Source organism: Ascaphus truei, unplaced genomic scaffold, assembly GCF_040206685.1.
Source record: "Ascaphus truei isolate aAscTru1 unplaced genomic scaffold, aAscTru1.hap1 HAP1_SCAFFOLD_410, whole genome shotgun sequence".
In the NCBI taxonomy this organism is placed as follows: domain Eukaryota; kingdom Metazoa; phylum Chordata; class Amphibia; order Anura; family Ascaphidae; genus Ascaphus; species Ascaphus truei.
In genome coordinates, this window is record NW_027456741.1 from 107,650 (window position 1) to 129,791 (window position 22,142).

Here is a 22,142-nt window from a genome sequence, read left to right on the forward strand (position 1 = left end):
GACATTATTTTTGATTCAAATGAACTTTTATGGTGCAGAAGCCGCATGGTGCCTGTGCCTACAGTGTATGTATTTGTCAGTGTGTCTCTATCTGCATTTCTGTCTCTTGCTGGCCGCCAGCCTGTGTGATGATGTCAGCCTGTCTGTGATGTAAGAGAGACATTGTGATATCATCACATACTGTAGGCAGGATGGCAGGTGTAAAGCTTCTAAAAGAGAGAGGGAGGGAGAGAGATAGAGGAGAGAGAGGGAGAAAGAGGGAGAGAGAGAGCAAGCAGCTCCTCCCTCCCATGCAAATGACTGGAGGCAGAGGAGTAGAGGGACAGAAGCCTGTGCTGCTTGTAATGGGACAGGATTTGGGGTGCTGTTTCATGCTCTATCTCCCTCCCTCCCACTGTCTCAGGTGCAGAAAGTTTTCAAGGGAGAGAGGAAAGGAAGAGGAAAATGGAAGCTGAGGAGAGCTGGTCCTGTCCCTCTTGTTGGTAAAGAGGGGGCATCCAGAAAGAGGTAAGGAGATAGTTTTATTTTAATTCAAGAAGGAGTGCCTGGTGGCGAAGCTGGTGTGCTCTGTCACACTACAGACCCCTCCCTGTGTGTGTGTGTGTGCGTGCGTGCGTCTGCAGGGGGTATCTGTCCCATCCATAGATATCAGGGGTACTGCAGCTGCTGCTGCTGTTCAAACTTTTGCTTTAGGCCCATTCCTTTGATGTTAATAAGCGTTTCTAGTACAATCTTTTTCGCTCTGTTCACCCACATCTTTACATTACCTCGTGTGTGTGTGTGTGTGTGTGTATGTGTATGTGTGTGTACGTGTGTATAGCATGTGTTTGAAACACTATACTGTATCTGCATAGAAAAAAAGCCTTCTTTTAGTAATGTACAGTTCAAATACTGTATGAACATGACCCCATCTCATCTCATCCCCCTGACTCTGGATACAAAACATTCATGTATTCGTTTGCAACTTTTCATACAATTTGCTTGCACCATTTCAGAGAAATTAAATATTTAAAATGGAAATAAATTGGTAACTGCAGTAACAAACAACACTGTACATGCTAATAGTACATCCATGTAAGCAGTACATACATGCTCAGGAGTTGTTTTTTTGGATCGGTATATACTTGTCATTATCCACTTCAACCATTTTAATTCCCCCCTTTTAAATTATTGTACTGGTTGATGTGTATGTATATATATATATATATATATATATATATATATATATATATATATATAGATATATATCTATATATCTATATATATATATATATATATATATTTCAACCATTATCACCTACAGTACAGTAGCATACAGTGCTCCCACTGCAGCAAGGGATTCTGGGAAATGACATGCAATGTTTACTCGCTCATCCCACAACGTGGCGGTATCAAATATAGCGTTTTCCCAGTTATTATATCCCTGCAGGATGTAGGATAATCCCAGCCAAACCCACATACTTACTACATTCCCGTTATGTCACATGTATTATTTCCTGTGAAGGAAGCGCTATGTATATTCCCATTATGGTCACAAATTGGACGATACTGTATTTCCATTATGTCTCCTATTATTTTCCCATGATATCTCATAGAATACTGTCATCCAAAACCACATCATTATTGAATGATTGAAAATGATGCCTCCGTTTTATGTCAAGATTGTCTTGACACTTAGACCCCCAAGATTTCAATAGCGCCTCACTTAAAAGATGACATTATTTTTGATTCAAATGAACTTTTATGGTGCAGAAGCCGCATGGTGCCTGTGCCTACAGTGTATGTATTTGTCAGTGTGTCTCTATCTGCATTTCTGTCTCTTGCTGGCCGCCAGCCTGTGTGATGATGTCAGCCTGTCTGTGATGTAAGAGAGACATTGTGATATCATCACATACTGTAGGCAGGATGGCAGGTGTAAAGCTTCTAAAAGAGAGAGGGAGGGAGAGAGGTAGAGGAGAGAGAGGGAGAAAGAGGGAGAGAGAGAGCAAGCAGCTCCTCCCTCCCATGCAAATGACTGGAGGCAGAGGAGTAGAGGGACAGAAGCCTGTGCTGCTTGTAATGGGACAGGATTTGGGGTGCTGTTTCATGCTCTATCTCCCTCCCTCCCACTGTCTCAGGTGCAGAAAGTTTTCAAGGGAGAGAGGAAAGGAAGAGGAAAATGGAAGCTGAGGAGAGCTGGTCCTGTCCCTCTTGTTGGTAAAGAGGGGGCATCCAGAAAGAGGTAAGGAGATAGTTTTATTTTAATTCAAGAAGGAGTGCCTGGTGGCGAAGCTGGTGTGCTCTGTCACACTACAGACCCCTCCCTGTGTGTGTGTGTGTGCGTGCGTGCGTCTGCAGGGGGTATCTGTCCCATCCATAGATATCAGGGGTACTGCAGCTGCTGCTGCTGTTCAAACTTTTGCTTTAGGCCCATTCCTTTGATGTTAATAAGCGTTTCTAGTACAATCTTTTTCGCTCTGTTCACCCACATCTTTACATTACCTCGTGTGTGTGTGTGTGTGTGTGTATGTGTATGTGTGTGTACGTGTGTATAGCATGTGTTTGAAACACTATACTGTATCTGCATAGAAAAAAAGCCTTCTTTTAGTAATGTACAGTTCAAATACTGTATGAACATGACCCCATCTCATCTCATCCCCCTGACTCTGGATACAAAACATTCATGTATTCGTTTGCAACTTTTCATACAATTTGCTTGCACCATTTCAGAGAAATTAAATATTTAAAATGGAAATAAATTGGTAACTGCAGTAACAAACAACACTGTACATGCTAATAGTACATCCATGTAAGCAGTACATACATGCTCAGGAGTTGTTTTTTTGGATCGGTATATACTTGTCATTATCCACTTCAACCATTTTAATTCCCCCCTTTTAAATTATTGTACTGGTTGATGTGTATGTATATATATATATATATATATATATATAGATATATATCTATATATCTATATATATATATATATATATATATTTCAACCATTATCACCTACAGTACAGTAGCATACAGTGCTCCCACTGCAGCAAGGGATTCTGGGAAATGACATGCAATGTTTACTCGCTCATCCCACAACGTGGCGGTATCAAATATAGCGTTTTCCCAGTTATTATATCCCTGCAGGATGTAGGATAATCCCAGCCAAACCCACATACTTACTACATTCCCGTTATGTCACATGTATTATTTCCTGTGAAGGAAGCGCTATGTATATTCCCATTATGGTCACAAATTGGACGATACTGTATTTCCATTATGTCTCCTATTATTTTCCCATGATATCTCATAGAATACTGTCATCCAAAACCACATCATTATTGAATGATTGAAAATGATGCCTCCGTTTTATGTCAAGATTGTCTTGACACTTAGACCCCCAAGATTTCAATAGCGCCTCACTTAAAAGATGACATTATTTTTGATTCAAATGAACTTTTATGGTGCAGAAGCCGCATGGTGCCTGTGCCTACAGTGTATGTATTTGTCAGTGTGTCTCTATCTGCATTTCTGTCTCTTGCTGGCCGCCAGCCTGTGTGATGATGTCAGCCTGTCTGTGATGTAAGAGAGACATTGTGATATCATCACATACTGTAGGCAGGATGGCAGGTGTAAAGCTTCTAAAAGAGAGAGGGACGGAGAGAGGTAGAGGAGAGAGAGGGAGAAAGAGGGAGAGAGAGAGCAAGCAGCTCCTCCCTCCCATGCAAATGACTGGAGGCAGAGGAGTAGAGGGACAGAAGCCTGTGCTGCTTGTAATGGGACAGGATTTGGGGTGCTGTTTCATGCTCTATCTCCCTCCCTCCCACTGTCTCAGGTGCAGAAAGTTTTCAAGGGAGAGAGGAAAGGAAGAGGAAAATGGAAGCTGAGGAGAGCTGGTCCTGTCCCTCTTGTTGGTAAAGAGGGGGCATCCAGAAAGAGGTAAGGAGATAGTTTTATTTTAATTCAAGAAGGAGTGCCTGGTGGCGAAGCTGGTGTGCTCTGTCACACTACAGACCCCTCCCTGTGTGTGTGTGTGTGTGTGTGTGCGTGCGTGCGTCTGCAGGGGGTATCTGTCCCATCCATAGATATCAGGGGTACTGCAGCTGCTGCTGCTGTTCAAACTTTTGCTTTAGGCCCATTCCTTTGATGTTAATAAGCGTTTCTAGTACAATCTTTTTCGCTCTGTTCACCCACATCTTTACATTACCTCGTGTGTGTGTGTGTGTGTGTGTATGTGTATGTGTGTGTACGTGTGTATAGCATGTGTTTGAAACACTATACTGTATCTGCATAGAAAAAAAGCCTTCTTTTAGTAATGTACAGTTCAAATACTGTATGAACATGACCCCATCTCATCTCATCCCCCTGACTCTGGATACAAAACATTCATGTATTCGTTTGCAACTTTTCATACAATTTGCTTGCACCATTTCAGAGAAATTAAATATTTAAAATGGAAATAAATTGGTAACTGCAGTAACAAACAACACTGTACATGCTAATAGTACATCCATGTAAGCAGTACATACATGCTCAGGAGTTGTTTTTTTGGATCGGTATATACTTGTCATTATCCACTTCAACCATTTTAATTCCCCCCTTTTAAATTATTGTACTGGTTGATGTGTATGTATATATATATATATATATATATATATATATATATATATATATATATATATATATATATATAGATATATATCTATATATCTATATATATATATATATATATATATATTTCAACCATTATCACCTACAGTACAGTAGCATACAGTGCTCCCACTGCAGCAAGGGATTCTGGGAAATGACATGCAATGTTTACTCGCTCATCCCACAACGTGGCGGTATCAAATATAGCGTTTTCCCAGTTATTATATCCCTGCAGGATGTAGGATAATCCCAGCCAAACCCACATACTTACTACATTCCCGTTATGTCACATGTATTATTTCCTGTGAAGGAAGCGCTATGTATATTCCCATTATGGTCACAAATTGGACGATACTGTATTTCCATTATGTCTCCTATTATTTTCCCATGATATCTCATAGAATACTGTCATCCAAAACCACATCATTATTGAATGATTGAAAATGATGCCTCCGTTTTATGTCAAGATTGTCTTGACACTTAGACCCCCAAGATTTCAATAGCGCCTCACTTAAAAGATGACATTATTTTTGATTCAAATGAACTTTTATGGTGCAGAAGCCGCATGGTGCCTGTGCCTACAGTGTATGTATTTGTCAGTGTGTCTCTATCTGCATTTCTGTCTCTTGCTGGCCGCCAGCCTGTGTGATGATGTCAGCCTGTCTGTGATGTAAGAGAGACATTGTGATATCATCACATACTGTAGGCAGGATGGCAGGTGTAAAGCTTCTAAAAGAGAGAGGGAGGGAGAGAGGTAGAGGAGAGAGAGGGAGAAAGAGGGAGAGAGAGAGCAAGCAGCTCCTCCCTCCCATGCAAATGACTGGAGGCAGAGGAGTAGAGGGACAGAAGCCTGTGCTGCTTGTAATGGGACAGGATTTGGGGTGCTGTTTCATGCTCTATCTCCCTCCCTCCCACTGTCTCAGGTGCAGAAAGTTTTCAAGGGAGAGAGGAAAGGAAGAGGAAAATGGAAGCTGAGGAGAGCTGGTCCTGTCCCTCTTGTTGGTAAAGAGGGGGCATCCAGAAAGAGGTAAGGAGATAGTTTTATTTTAATTCAAGAAGGAGTGCCTGGTGGCGAAGCTGGTGTGCTCTGTCACACTACAGACCCCTCCCTGTGTGTGTGTGTGTGCGTGCGTGCGTCTGCAGGGGGTATCTGTCCCATCCATAGATATCAGGGGTACTGCAGCTGCTGCTGCTGTTCAAACTTTTGCTGTAGGCCCATTCCTTTGATGTTAATAAGCGTTTCTAGTACAATCTTTTTCGCTCTGTTCACCCACATCTTTACATTACCTCGTGTGTGTGTGTGTGTGTGTGTGTGTATGTGTATGTGTGTGTACGTGTGTATAGCATGTGTTTGAAACACTATACTGTATCTGCATAGAAAAAAAGCCTTCTTTTAGTAATGTACAGTTCAAATACTGTATGAACATGACCGATCTCATCTCATCCCCCTGACTCTGGATACAAAACATTCATGTATTCGTTTGCAACTTTTCATACAATTTGCTTGCACCATTTCAGAGAAATTAAATATTTAAAATGGAAATAAATTGGTAACTGCAGTAACAAACAACACTGTACATGCTAATAGTACATCCATGTAAGCAGTACATACATGCTCAGGAGTTGTTTTTTTGGATCGGTATATACTTGTCATTATCCACTTCAACCATTTTAATTCCCCCCTTTTAAATTATTGTACTGGTTGATGTGTATGTATATATATATATATATATATATATATATATATATATAGATATATATCTATATATCTATATATATATATATATATATATATATATTCAACCATTATCACCTACAGTACAGTAGCATACAGTGCTCCCACTGCAGCAAGGGATTCTGGGAAATGACATGCAATGTTTACTCGCTCATCCCACAACGTGGCGGTATCAAATATAGCGTTTTCCCAGTTATTATATCCCTGCAGGATGTAGGATAATCCCAGCCAAACCCACATACTTACTACATTCCCGTTATGTCACATGTATTATTTCCTGTGAAGGAAGCGCTATGTATATTCCCATTATGGTCACAAATTGGACGATACTGTATTTCCATTATGTCTCCTATTATTTTCCCATGATATCTCATAGAATACTGTCATCCAAAAGCACATCATTATTGAATGATTGAAAATGATGCCTCCGTTTTATGTCAAGATTGTCTTGACACTTAGACCCCCAAGATTTCAATAGCGCCTCACTTAAAAGATGACATTATTTTTGATTCAAATGAACTTTTATGGTGCAGAAGCCGCATGGTGCCTGTGCCTACAGTGTATGTATTTGTCAGTGTGTCTCTATCTGCATTTCTGTCTCTTGCTGGCCGCCAGCCTGTGTGATGATGTCAGCCTGTCTGTGATGTAAGAGAGACATTGTGATATCATCACATACTGTAGGCAGGATGGCAGGTGTAAAGCTTCTAAAAGAGAGAGGGAGGGAGAGAGGTAGAGGAGAGAGAGGGAGAAAGAGGGAGAGAGAGAGCAAGCAGCTCCTCCCTCCCATGCAAATGACTGGAGGCAGAGGAGTAGAGGGACAGAAGCCTGTGCTGCTTGTAATGGGACAGGATTTGGGGTGCTGTTTCATGCTCTATCTCCCTCCCTCCCACTGTCTCAGGTGCAGAAAGTTTTCAAGGGAGAGAGGAAAGGAAGAGGAAAATGGAAGCTGAGGAGAGCTGGTCCTGTCCCTCTTGTTGGTAAAGAGGGGGCATCCAGAAAGAGGTAAGGAGATAGTTTTATTTTAATTCAAGAAGGAGTGCCTGGTGGCGAAGCTGGTGTGCTCTGTCACACTACAGACCCCTCCCTGTGTGTGTGTGTGTGTGCGTGCGTGCGTCTGCAGGGGGTATCTGTCCCATCCATAGATATCAGGGGTACTGCAGCTGCTGCTGCTGTTCAAACTTTTGCTTTAGGCCCATTCCTTTGATGTTAATAAGCGTTTCTAGTACAATCTTTTTCGCTCTGTTCACCCACATCTTTACATTACCTCGTGTGTGTGTGTGTGTGTGTGTGTGTATGTGTATGTGTGTGTACGTGTGTATAGCATGTGTTTTAAACACTATACTGTATCTGCATAGAAAAAAAGCCTTCTTTTAGTAATGTACAGTTCAAATACTGTATGAACATGACCCCATCTCATCTCATCCCCCTGACTCTGGATACAAAACATTCATGTATTCGTTTGCAACTTTTCATACAATTTGCTTGCACCATTTCAGAGAAATTAAATATTTAAAATGGAAATAAATTGGTAACTGCAGTAACAAACAACACTGTACATGCTAATAGTACATCCATGTAAGCAGTACATACATGCTCAGGAGTTGTTTTTTTGGATCGGTATATACTTGTCATTATCCACTTCAACCATTTTAATTCCCCCCTTTTAAATTATTGTACTGGTTGATGTGTATGTATATATATATATATATATATATATATATATATATATATATATATATATATATATATATATAGATATATATCTATATATATATATATATATATATATATATATATATTCAACCATTATCACCTACAGTACAGTAGCATACAGTGCTCCCACTGCAGCAAGGGATTCTGGGAAATGACATGCAATGTTTACTCGCTCATCCCACAACGTGGCGGTATCAAATATAGCGTTTTCCCAGTTATTATATCCCTGCAGGATGTAGGATAATCCCAGCCAAACCCACATACTTACTACATTCCCGTTATGTCACATGTATTATTTCCTGTGAAGGAAGCGCTATGTATATTCCCATTATGGTCACAAATTGGACGATACTGTATTTCCATTATGTCTCCTATTATTTTCCCATGATATCTCATAGAATACTGTCATCCAAAAGCACATCATTATTGAATGATTGAAAATGATGCCTCCGTTTTATGTCAAGATTGTCTTGACACTTAGACCCCCAAGATTTCAATAGCGCCTCACTTAAAAGATGACATTATTTTTGATTCAAATGAACTTTTATGGTGCAGAAGCCGCATGGTGCCTGTGCCTACAGTGTATGTATTTGTCAGTGTGTCTCTATCTGCATTTCTGTCTCTTGCTGGCCGCCAGCCTGTGTGATGATGTCAGCCTGTCTGTGATGTAAGAGAGACATTGTGATATCATCACATACTGTAGGCAGGATGGCAGGTGTAAAGCTTCTAAAAGAGAGAGGGAGGGAGAGAGGTAGAGGAGAGAGAGGGAGAAAGAGGGAGAGAGAGAGCAAGCAGCTCCTCCCTCCCATGCAAATGACTGGAGGCAGAGGAGTAGAGGGACAGAAGCCTGTGCTGCTTGTAATGGGACAGGATTTGGGGTGCTGTTTCATGCTCTATCTCCCTCCCTCCCACTGTCTCAGGTGCAGAAAGTTTTCAAGGGAGAGAGGAAAGGAAGAGGAAAATGGAAGCTGAGGAGAGCTGGTCCTGTCCCTCTTGTTGGTAAAGAGGGGGCATCCAGAAAGAGGTAAGGAGATAGTTTTATTTTAATTCAAGAAGGAGTGCCTGGTGGCGAAGCTGGTGTGCTCTGTCACACTACAGACCCCTCCCTGTGTGTGTGTGTGTGTGCGTGCGTGCGTCTGCAGGGGGTATCTGTCCCATCCATAGATATCAGGGGTACTGCAGCTGCTGCTGCTGTTCAAACTTTTGCTTTAGGCCCATTCCTTTGATGTTAATAAGCGTTTCTAGTACAATCTTTTTCGCTCTGTTCACCCACATCTTTACATTACCTCGTGTGTGTGTGTGTGTGTGTGTGTGTATGTGTATGTGTGTGTACGTGTGTATAGCATGTGTTTTAAACACTATACTGTATCTGCATAGAAAAAAAGCCTTCTTTTAGTAATGTACAGTTCAAATACTGTATGAACATGACCCCATCTCATCTCATCCCCCTGACTCTGGATACAAAACATTCATGTATTCGTTTGCAACTTTTCATACAATTTGCTTGCACCATTTCAGAGAAATTAAATATTTAAAATGGAAATAAATTGGTAACTGCAGTAACAAACAACACTGTACATGCTAATAGTACATCCATGTAAGCAGTACATACATGCTCAGGAGTTGTTTTTTTGGATCGGTATATACTTGTCATTATCCACTTCAACCATTTTAATTCCCCCCTTTTAAATTATTGTACTGGTTGATGTGTATGTATATATATATATATATATATATATATATATATATATATATATATATATATATATAGATATATATCTATATATATATATATATATATATATATATATATATTTCAACCATTATCACCTACAGTACAGTAGCATACAGTGCTCCCACTGCAGCAAGGGATTCTGGGAAATGACATGCAATGTTTACTCGCTCATCCCACAACGTGGCGGTATCAAATATAGCGTTTTCCCAGTTATTATATCCCTGCAGGATGTAGGATAATCCCAGCCAAACCCACATACTTACTACATTCCCGTTATGTCACATGTATTATTTCCTGTGAAGGAAGCGCTATGTATATTCCCATTATGGTCACAAATTGGACGATACTGTATTTCCATTATGTCTCCTATTATTTTCCCATGATATCTCATAGAATACTGTCATCCAAAACCACATCATTATTGAATGATTGAAAATGATGCCTCCGTTTTATGTCAAGATTGTCTTGACACTTAGACCCCCAAGATTTCAATAGCGCCTCACTTAAAAGATGACATTATTTTTGATTCAAATGAACTTTTATGGTGCAGAAGCCGCATGGTGCCTGTGCCTACAGTGTATGTATTTGTCAGTGTGTCTCTATCTGCATTTCTGTCTCTTGCTGGCCGCCAGCCTGTGTGATGATGTCAGCCTGTCTGTGATGTAAGAGAGACATTGTGATATCATCACATACTGTAGGCAGGATGGCAGGTGTAAAGCTTCTAAAAGAGAGAGGGAGGGAGAGAGGTAGAGGAGAGAGAGGGAGAAAGAGGGAGAGAGAGAGCAAGCAGCTCCTCCCTCCCATGCAAATGACTGGAGGCAGAGGAGTAGAGGGACAGAAGCCTGTGCTGCTTGTAATGGGACAGGATTTGGGGTGCTGTTTCATGCTCTATCTCCCTCCCTCCCACTGTCTCAGGTGCAGAAAGTTTTCAAGGGAGAGAGGAAAGGAAGAGGAAAATGGAAGCTGAGGAGAGCTGGTCCTGTCCCTCTTGTTGGTAAAGAGGGGGCATCCAGAAAGAGGTAAGGAGATAGTTTTATTTTAATTCAAGAAGGAGTGCCTGGTGGCGAAGCTGGTGTGCTCTGTCACACTACAGACCCCTCCCTGTGTGTGTGTGTGTGCGTGCGTGCGTCTGCAGGGGGTATCTGTCCCATCCATAGATATCAGGGGTACTGCAGCTGCTGCTGCTGTTCAAACTTTTGCTTTAGGCCCATTCCTTTGATGTTAATAAGCGTTTCTAGTACAATCTTTTTCGCTCTGTTCACCCACATCTTTACATTACCTCGTGTGTGTGTGTGTGTGTGTGTGTATGTGTATGTGTGTGTACGTGTGTATAGCATGTGTTTGAAACACTATACTGTATCTGCATAGAAAAAAAGCCTTCTTTTAGTAATGTACAGTTCAAATACTGTATGAACATGACCCCATCTCATCTCATCCCCCTGACTCTGGATACAAAACATTCATGTATTCGTTTGCAACTTTTCATACAATTTGCTTGCACCATTTCAGAGAAATTAAATATTTAAAATGGAAATAAATTGGTAACTGCAGTAACAAACAACACTGTACATGCTAATAGTACATCCATGTAAGCAGTACATACATGCTCAGGAGTTGTTTTTTTGGATCGGTATATACTTGTCATTATCCACTTCAACCATTTTAATTCCCCCCTTTTAAATTATTGTACTGGTTGATGTGTATGTATATATATATATATATATATATATATATATATATATATATATATATATATATCTATATATCTATATATATATATATATATATTTCAACCATTATCACCTACAGTACAGTAGCATACAGTGCTCCCACTGCAGCAAGGGATTCTGGGAAATGACATGCAATGTTTACTCGCTCATCCCACAACGTGGCGGTATCAAATATAGCGTTTTCCCAGTTATTATATCCCTGCAGGATGTAGGATAATCCCAGCCAAACCCACATACTTACTACATTCCCGTTATGTCACATGTATTATTTCCTGTGAAGGAAGCGCTATGTATATTCCCATTATGGTCACAAATTGGACGATACTGTATTTCCATTATGTCTCCTATTATTTTCCCATGATATCTCATAGAATACTGTCATCCAAAACCACATCATTATTGAATGATTGAAAATGATGCCTCCGTTTTATGTCAAGATTGTCTTGACACTTAGACCCCCAAGATTTCAATAGCGCCTCACTTAAAAGATGACATTATTTTTGATTCAAATGAACTTTTATGGTGCAGAAGCCGCATGGTGCCTGTGCCTACAGTGTATGTATTTGTCAGTGTGTCTCTATCTGCATTTCTGTCTCTTGCTGGCCGCCAGCCTGTGTGATGATGTCAGCCTGTCTGTGATGTAAGAGAGACATTGTGATATCATCACATACTGTAGGCAGGATGGCAGGTGTAAAGCTTCTAAAAGAGAGAGGGAGGGAGAGAGGTAGAGGAGAGAGAGGGAGAAAGAGGGAGAGAGAGAGCAAGCAGCTCCTCCCTCCCATGCAAATGACTGGAGGCAGAGGAGTAGAGGGACAGAAGCCTGTGCTGCTTGTAATGGGACAGGATTTGGGGTGCTGTTTCATGCTCTATCTCCCTCCCTCCCACTGTCTCAGGTGCAGAAAGTTTTCAAGGGAGAGAGGAAAGGAAGAGGAAAATGGAAGCTGAGGAGAGCTGGTCCTGTCCCTCTTGTTGGTAAAGAGGGGGCACCCAGAAAGAGGTAAGGAGATAGTTTTATTTTAATTCAAGAAGGAGTGCCTGGTGGCGAAGCTGGTGTGCTCTGTCACACTACAGACCCCTCCCTGTGTGTGTGTGTGTGCGTGCGTGCGTCTGCAGGGGGTATCTGTCCCATCCATAGATATCAGGGGTACTGCAGCTGCTGCTGCTGTTCAAACTTTTGCTTTAGGCCCATTCCTTTGATGTTAATAAGCGTTTCTAGTACAATCTTTTTCGCTCTGTTCACCCACATCTTTACATTACCTCGTGTGTGTGTGTGTGTGTGTGTGTGTGTGTGTATGTGTATGTGTGTGTACGTGTGTATAGCATGTGTTTGAAACACTATACTGTATCTGCATAGAAAAAAAGCCTTCTTTTAGTAATGTACAGTTCAAATACTGTATGAACATGACCCCATCTCATCTCATCCCCCTGACTCTGGATACAAAACATTCATGTATTCGTTTGCAACTTTTCATACAATTTGCTTGCACCATTTCAGAGAAATTAAATATTTAAAATGGAAATAAATTGGTAACTGCAGTAACAAACAACACTGTACATGCTAATAGTACATCCATGTAAGCAGTACATACATGCTCAGGAGTTGTTTTTTTGGATCGGTATATACTTGTCATTATCCACTTCAACCATTTTAATTCCCCCCTTTTAAATTATTGTACTGGTTGATGTGTATGTATATATATATATATATATATATATATATATATATATATAGATATATATATCTATATATCTATATATATATATATATATATATTTCAACCATTATCACCTACAGTACAGTAGCATACAGTGCTCCCACTGCAGCAAGGGATTCTGGGAAATGACATGCAATGTTTACTCGCTCATCCCACAACGTGGCGGTATCAAATATAGCGTTTTCCCAGTTATTATATCCCTGCAGGATGTAGGATAATCCCAGCCAAACCCACATACTTACTACATTCCCGTTATGTCACATGTATTATTTCCTGTGAAGGAAGCGCTATGTATATTCCCATTATGGTCACAAATTGGACGATACTGTATTTCCATTATGTCTCCTATTATTTTCCCATGATATCTCATAGAATACTGTCATCCAAAACCACATCATTATTGAATGATTGAAAATGATGCCTCCGTTTTATGTCAAGATTGTCTTGACACTTAGACCCCCAAGATTTCAATAGCGCCTCACTTAAAAGATGACATTATTTTTTATTCAAATGAACTTTTATGGTGCAGAAGCCGCATGGTGCCTGTGCCTACAGTGTATGTATTTGTCAGTGTGTCTCTATCTGCATTTCTGTCTCTTGCTGGCCGCCAGCCTGTGTGATGATGTCAGCCTGTCTGTGATGTAAGAGAGACATTGTGATATCATCACATACTGTAGGCAGGATGGCAGGTGTAAAGCTTCTAAAAGAGAGAGGGAGGGAGAGAGGTAGAGGAGAGAGAGGGAGAAAGAGGGAGAGAGAGAGCAAGCAGCTCCTCCCTCCCATGCAAATGACTGGAGGCAGAGGAGTAGAGTGACAGAAGCCTGTGCTGCTTGTAATGGGACAGGATTTGGGGTGCTGTTTCATGCTCTATCTCCCTCCCTCCCACTGTCTCAGGTGCAGAAAGTTTTCAAGGGAGAGAGGAAAGGAAGAGGAAAATGGAAGCTGAGGAGAGCTGGTCCTGTCCCTCTTGTTGGTAAAGAGGGGGCATCCAGAAAGAGGTAAGGAGATAGTTTTATTTTAATTCAAGAAGGAGTGCCTGGTGGCGAAGCTGGTGTGCTCTGTCACACTACAGACCCCTCCCTGTGTGTGTGTGTGTGCGTGCGTGCGTCTGCAGGGGGTATCTGTCCCATCCATAGATATCAGGGGTACTGCAGCTGCTGCTGCTGTTCAAACTTTTGCTTTAGGCCCATTCCTTTGATGTTAATAAGCGTTTCTAGTACAATCTTTTTCGCTCTGTTCACCCACATCTTTACATTACCTCGTGTGTGTGTGTGTGTGTGTGTGTGTGTATGTGTATGTGTGTGTACGTGTGTATAGCATGTGTTTGAAACACTATACTGTATCTGCATAGAAAAAAAGCCTTCTTTTAGTAATGTACAGTTCAAATACTGTATGAACATGACCCCATCTCATCTCATCCCCCTGACTCTGGATACAAAACATTCATGTATTCGTTTGCAACTTTTCATACAATTTGCTTGCACCATTTCAGAGAAATTAAATATTTAAAATGGAAATAAATTGGTAACTGCAGTAACAAACAACACTGTACATGCTAATAGTACATCCATGTAAGCAGTACATACATGCTCAGGAGTTGTTTTTTTGGATCGGTATATACTTGTCATTATCCACTTCAACCATTTTAATTCCCCCCTTTTAAATTATTGTACTGGTTGATGTGTATGTATATATATATATATATATATATATATATATATATATATATATATATATATATAGATATATATCTATATATCTATATATATATATATATATATATATATATATTTCAACCATTATCACCTACAGTACAGTAGCATACAGTGCTCCCACTGCAGCAAGGGATTCTGGGAAATGACATGCAATGTTTACTCGCTCATCCCACAACGTGGCGGTATCAAATATAGCGTTTTCCCAGTTATTATATCCCTGCAGGATGTAGGATAATCCCAGCCAAACCCACATACTTACTACATTCCCGTTATGTCACATGTATTATTTCCTGTGAAGGAAGCGCTATGTATATTCCCATTATGGTCACAAATTGGACGATACTGTATTTCCATTATGTCTCCTATTATTTTCCCATGATATCTCATAGAATACTGTCATCCAAAACCACATCATTATTGAATGATTGAAAATGATGCCTCCGTTTTATGTCAAGATTGTCTTGACACTTAGACCCCCAAGATTTCAATAGCGCCTCACTTAAAAGATGACATTATTTTTGATTCAAATGAACTTTTATGGTGCAGAAGCCGCATGGTGCCTGTGCCTACAGTGTATGTATTTGTCAGTGTGTCTCTATCTGCATTTCTGTCTCTTGCTGGCCGCCAGCCTGTGTGATGATGTCAGCCTGTCTGTGATGTAAGAGAGACATTGTGATATCATCACATACTGTAGGCAGGATGGCAGGTGTAAAGCTTCTAAAAGAGAGAGGGAGGGAGAGAGGTAGAGGAGAGAGAGGGAGAAAGAGGGAGAGAGAGAGCAAGCAGCTCCTCCCTCCCATGCAAATGACTGGAGGCAGAGGAGTAGAGGGACAGAAGCCTGTGCTGCTTGTAATGGGACAGGATTTGGGGTGCTGTTTCATGCTCTATCTCCCTCCCTCCCACTGTCTCAGGTGCAGAAAGTTTTCAAGGGAGAGAGGAAAGGAAGAGGAAAATGGAAGCTGAGGAGAGCTGGTCCTGTCCCTCTTGTTGGTAAAGAGGGGGCATCCAGAAAGAGGTAAGGAGATAGTTTTATTTTAATTCAAGAAGGAGTGCCTGGTGGCGAAGCTGGTGTGCTCTGTCACACTACAGACCCCTCCCTGTGTGTGTGTGTGTGCGTGCGTGCGTCTGCAGGGGGTATCTGTCCCATCCATAGATATCAGGGGTACTGCAGCTGCTGCTGCTGTTCAAACTTTTGCTTTAGGCCCATTCCTTTGATGTTAATAAGCGTTTCTAGTACAATCTTTTTCGCTCTGTTCACCCACATCTTTACATTACCTCGTGTGTGTGTGTGTGTGTGTGTGTGTGTGTATGTGTATGTGTGTGTACGTGTGTATAGCATGTGTTTGAAACACTATACTGTATCTGCATAGAAAAAAAGCCTTCTTTTAGTAATGTACAGTTCAAATACTGTATGAACATGACCCCATCTCATCTCATCCCCCTGACTCTGGATACAAAACATTCATGTATTCGTTTGCAACTTTTCATACAATTTGCTTGCACCATTTCAGAGAAATTAAATATTTAAAATGGAAATAAATTGGTAACTGCAGTAACAAACAACACTGTACATGCTAATAGTACATCCATGTAAGCAGTACATACATGCTCAGGAGTTGTTTTTTTGGATCGGTATATACTTGTCATTATCCACTTCAACCATTTTAATTCCCCCCTTTTAAATTATTGTACTGGTTGATGTGTATGTATATATATATATAAATATATATATAGATATATATCTATATATCTATACTGTATATATATATATATATATATATATATATTTCAACCATTATCACCTACAGTACAGTAGCATACAGTGCTCCCACTGCAGCAAGGGATTCTGGGAAATGACATGCAATGTTTACTCGCTCATCCCACAACGTGGCGGTATCAAATATAGCGTTTTCCCAGTTATTATATCCCTGCAGGATGTAGGATAATCCCAGCCAAACCCACATACTTACTACATTCCCGTTATGTCACATGTATTATTTCCTGTGAAGGAAGCGCTATGTATATTCCCATTATGGTCACAAATTGGACGATACTGTATTTCCATTATGTCTCCTATTATTTTCCCATGATATCTCATAGAATACTGTCATCCAAAACCACATCATTATTGAATGATTGAAAATGATGCCTCCGTTTTATGTCAAGATTGTCTTGACACTTAGACCCCCAAGATTTCAATAGCGCCTCACTTAAAAGATGACATTATTTTTGATTCAAATGAACTTTTATGGTGCAGAAGCCGCATGGTGCCTGTGCCTACAGTGTATGTATTTGTCAGTGTGTCTCTATCTGCATTTCTGTCTCTTGCTGGCCGCCAGCCTGTGTGATGATGTCAGCCTGTCTGTGATGTAAGAGAGACATTGTGATATCATCACATACTGTAGGCAGGATGGCAGGTGTAAAGCTTCTAAAAGAGAGAGGGAGGGAGAGAGGTAGAGGAGAGAGAGGGAGAAAGAGGGAGAGAGAGAGCAAGCAGCTCCTCCCTCCCATGCAAATGACTGGAGGCAGAGGAGTAGAGGGACAGAAGCCTGTGCTGCTTGTAATGGGACAGGATTTGGGGTGCTGTTTCATGCTCTATCTCCCTCCCTCCCACTGTCTCAGGTGCAGAAAGTTTTCAAGGGAGAGAGGAAAGGAAGAGGAAAATGGAAGCTGAGGAGAGCTGGTCCTGTCCCTCTTGTTGGTAAAGAGGGGGCATCCAGAAAGAGGTAAGGAGATAGTTTTATTTTAATTCAAGAAGGAGTGCCTGGTGGCGAAGCTGGTGTGCTCTGTCACACTACAGACCCCTCCCTGTGTGTGTGTGTGCGTGCGTGCGTGCGTGCGTCTGCAGGGGGTATCTGTCCCATCCATAGATATCAGGGGTACTGCAGCTGCTGCTGCTGTTCAAACTTTTGCTTTAGGCCCATTCCTTTGATGTTAATAAGCGTTTCTAGTACAATCTTTTTCGCTCTGTTCACCCACATCTTTACATTACCTCGTGTGTGTGTGTGTGTGTGTGTGTGTATGTGTATGTGTGTGTACGTGTGTATAGCATGTGTTTGAAACACTATACTGTATCTGCATAGAAAAAAAGCCTTCTTTTAGTAATGTACAGTTCAAATACTGTATGAACATGACCCCATCTCATCTCATCCCCCTGACTCTGGATACAAAACATTCATGTATTCGTTTGCAACTTTTCATACAAGTTTCTTGCACCATTTCAGAGAAATTAAATATTTAAAATGGAAATAAATTGGTAACTGCAGTAACAAACAACACTGTACATGCTAATAGTACATCCATGTAAGCAGTACATACATGCTCAGGAGTTGTTTTTTTGGATCGGTATATACTTGTCATTATCCACTTCAACCATTTTAATTCCCCCCTTTTAAATTATTGTACTGGTTGATGTGTATGTATATATATATATATATATATAGATATATATCTATATATATATATATATATATATATATATTTCAACCATTATCACCTACAGTACAGTAGCATACAGTGCTCCCACTGCAGCAAGGGATTCTGGGAAATGACATGCAATGTTTACTCGCTCATCCCACAACGTGGCGGTATCAAATATAGCGTTTTCCCAGTTATTATATCCCTGCAGGATGTAGGATAATCCCAGCCAAACCCACATACTTACTACATTCCCGTTATGTCACATGTATTATTTCCTGTGAAGGAAGCGCTATGTATATTCCCATTATGGTCACAAATTGGACGATACTGTATTTACATTATGTCTCCTATTATTTTCCCATGATATCTCATAGAATACTGTCATCCAAAACCACATCATTATTGAATGATTGAAAATGATGCCTCCGTTTTATGTCAAGATTGTCTTGACACTTAGACCCCCAAGATTTCAATAGCGCCTCACTTAAAAGATGACATTATTTTTGATTCAAATGAACTTTTATGGTGCAGAAGCCGCATGGTGCCTGTGCCTACAGTGTATGTATTTGTCAGTGTGTCTCTATCTGCATTTCTGTCTCTTGCTGGCCGCCAGCCTGTGTGATGATGTCAGCCTGTCTGTGATGTAAGAGAGACATTGTGATATCATCACATACTGTAGGCAGGATGGCAGGTGTAAAGCTTCTAAAAGAGAGAGGGAGGGAGAGAGGTAGAGGAGAGAGAGGGAGAAAGAGGGAGAGAGAGAGCAAGCAGCTCCTCCCTCCCATGCAAATGACTGGAGGCAGAGGAGTAGAGGGACAGAAGCCTGTGCTGCTTGTAATGGGACAGGATTTGGGGTGCTGTTTCATGCTCTATCTCCCTCCCTCCCACTGTCTCAGGTGCAGAAAGTTTTCAAGGGAGAGAGGAAAGGAAGAGGAAAATGGAAGCTGAGGAGAGCTGGTCCTGTCCCTCTTGTTGGTAAAGAGGGGGCATCCAGAAAGAGGTAAGGAGATAGTTTTATTTTAATTCAAGAAGGAGTGCCTGGTGGCGAAGCTGGTGTGCTCTGTCACACTACAGACCCCTCCCTGTGTGTGTGTGTGTGCGTGCGTGCGTCTGCAGGGGGTATCTGTCCCATCCATAGATATCAGGGGTACTGCAGCTGCTGCTGCTGTTCAAACTTTTGCTTTAGGCCCATTCCTTTGATGTTAATAAGCGTTTCTAGTACAATCTTTTTCGCTCTGTTCACCCACATCTTTACATTACCTCGTGTGTGTGTGTGTGTGTGTGTGTGTGTGTATGTGTATGTGTGTGTACGTGTGTATAGCATGTGTTTGAAACACTATACTGTATCTGCATAGAAAAAAAGCCTTCTTTTAGTAATGTACAGTTCAAATACTGTATGAACATGACCCCATCTTATCTCATCCCCCTGACTCTGGATACAAAACATTCATGTATTCGTTTGCAACTTTTCATACAATTTGCTTGCACCATTTCAGAGAAATTAAATATTTAAAATGGAAATAAATTGGTAACTGCAGTAACAAACAACACTGTACATGCTAATAGTACATCCATGTAAGCAGTACATACATGCTCAGGAGTTGTTTTTTTGGATCGGTATATACTTGTCATTATCCACTTCAACCATTTTAATTCCCCCCTTTTAAATTATTGTACTGGTTGATGTGTATGTATATATATATATATATATATATATATATAGATATATATCTATATATCTATATATATATATATATATATATTTCAACCATTATCACCTACAGTACAGTAGCATACAGTGCTCCCACTGCAGCAAGGGATTCTGGGAAATGACATGCAATGTTTACTCGCTCATCCCACAACGTGGCGGTATCAAATATAGCGTTTTCCCAGTTATTATATCCCTGCAGGATGTAGGATAATCCCAGCCAAACCCACATACTTACTACATTCCCGTTATGTCACATGTATTATTTCCTGTGAAGGAAGCGCTATGTATATTCCCATTATGGTCACAAATTGGACGATACTGTATTTCCATTATGTCTCCTATTATTTTCCCATGATATCTCATAGAATACTGTCATCCAAAACCACATCATTATTGAATGATTGAAAATGATGCCTCCGTTTTATGTCAAGATTGTCTTGACACTTAGACCCCCAAGATTTCAATAGCGCCTCACTTAAAAGATGACATTATTTTTGATTCAAATGAACTTTTATGGTGCAGAAGCCGCATGGTGCCTGTGCCTACAGTGTATGTATTTGTCAGTGTGTCTCTATCTGCATTTCTGTCTCTTGCTGGCCGCCAGCCTGTGTGATGATGTCAGCCTGTCTGTGATGTAAGAGAGACATTGTGATATCATCACATACTGTAGGCAGGATGGCAGGTGTAAAGCTTCTAAAAGAGAGAGGGAGGGAGAGAGGTAGAGGAGAGAGAGGGAGAAAGAGGGAGAGAGAGAGCAAGCAGCTCCTCCCTCCCATGCAAATGACTGGAGGCAGAGGAGTAGAGGGACAGAAGCCTGTGCTGCTTGTAATGGGACAGGATTTGGGGTGCTGTTTCATGCTCTATCTCCCTCCCTCCCACTGTCTCAGGTGCAGAAAGTTTTCAAGGGAGAGAGGAAAGGAAGAGGAAAATGGAAGCTGAGGAGAGCTGGTCCTGTCCCTCTTGTTGGTAAAGAGGGGGCATCCAGAAAGAGGTAAGGAGATAGTTTTATTTTAATTCAAGAAGGAGTGCCTGGTGGCGAAGCTGGTGTGCTCTGTCACACTACAGACCCCTCCCTGTGTGTGTGTGTGCGTGCGTGCGTGCGTCTGCAGGGGGTATCTGTCCCATCCATAGATATCAGGGGTACTGCAGCTGCTGCTGCTGTTCAAACTTTTGCTTTAGGCCCATTCCTTTGATGTTAATAAGCGTTTCTAGTACAATCTTTTTCGCTCTGTTCACCCACATCTTTACATTACCTCGTGTGTGTGTGTGTGTGTGTGTGTGTATGTGTATGTGTGTGTACGTGTGTATAGCATGTGTTTGAAACACTATACTGTATCTGCATAGAAAAAAAGCCTTCTTTTAGTAATGTACAGTTCAAATACTGTATGAACATGACCCCATCTCATCTCATCCCCCTGACTCTGGATACAAAACATTCATGTATTCGTTTGCAACTTTTCATACAATTTGCTTGCACCATTTCAGAGAAATTAAATATTTAAAATGGAAATAAATTGGTAACTGCAGTAACAAACAACACTGTACATGCTAATCGTACATCCATGTAAGCAGTACATACATGCTCAGGAGTTGTTTTTTTGGATCGGTATATACTTGTCATTATCCACTTCAACCATTTTAATTCCCCCCTTTTAAATTATTGTACTGGTTGATGTGTATGTATATATATATATATATATATATATATATATATATATAGATATATATCTATATATCTATATATATATATATATATATATATATATATATTTCAACCATTATCACCTACAGTACAGTAGCATACAGTGCTCCCACTGCAGCAAGGGATTCTGGGAAATGACATGCAATGTTTACTCGCTCATCCCACAACGTGGCGGTATCAAATATAGCGTTTCCCAGTTATTATATCCCTGCAGGATGTAGGATAATCCCAGCCAAACCCACATACTTACTACATTCCCGTTATGTCACATGTATTATTTCCTGTGAAGGAAGCGCTATGTATATTCCCATTATGGTCACAAATTGGACGATACTGTATT